Source organism: Chrysochloris asiatica, unplaced genomic scaffold, assembly GCF_000296735.1.
Source record: "Chrysochloris asiatica unplaced genomic scaffold, ChrAsi1.0 scaffold00017, whole genome shotgun sequence".
NCBI lineage: Eukaryota > Metazoa > Chordata > Mammalia > Afrosoricida > Chrysochloridae > Chrysochloris > Chrysochloris asiatica.
The window spans coordinates 30,697,807-30,698,610 of NW_006408535.1; positions in this window are offsets into that span (position 1 = coordinate 30,697,807).

The window sequence follows — 804 nt, forward strand, 5'->3', positions numbered from 1 at the left end:
TGATCCCCAGGGGCTACCCACACCTCTCCCCAACAATTCTGTGTTTAATTTTTTTTTTTTTTTTTTTGCAACTTCTTTTAATGCTCCTGCATCAGTCAATATTTTTCCCCATGTTGTTGTTGTTAAGTGTCATTGAGTTGGTTCCAACCCCATAGTGACCCTGTACAGGGTTTCTGAGGCTGTAAATCTTTACAGGAGCAGAAAGCCTCATCTTTCTCTCACGGAATGGCTGGTAGTTTCAAACTGCTGACCTTAAGGTTTGCAGCCCGATTCGTAACCACTACACTATAGTACCATTCAATATTGCAAACTGAAGCTTGAATTTTTTCTTTAGTTCTTTCATCTAGAAAAGTGCTGAGCATGGTCTTCCCTTCAGGTTTTCTAACTTCAGGTCTTTGTACATTTCATATAATACTTGACTTTTTCTTCTCAAGCTGTCCTTTGAAATTTTCTGTTTGGTTCTTTTACTATCTCATTTCTTCCATTACTTTCACGTCTCTACTTTCAAGAGCAAGTTTCATAGTCTCTTCTGATATTCATTTTGGTCTTTTCTTTCTCTCCTGTCTTTTTAAATAACCTTCTGCTTTCCTTGTGTATGATGTTCTTGATGTCATCCCACAATTCTTCTGGTCTTCAGTCAGTAGAGTCTAATGCATAAAATCTGTTCTTGAGATGGTCTCTAAATTAAGGTGGTATGTACCCAAGTTTCTATTTTGGCTCTTATGTACGTGTTTTCATTTTCTTCAGCTTTCAGTCTGAAATTGCATATGAGCAATTGATGGTCTGCTCTACATTCTGTCCCTG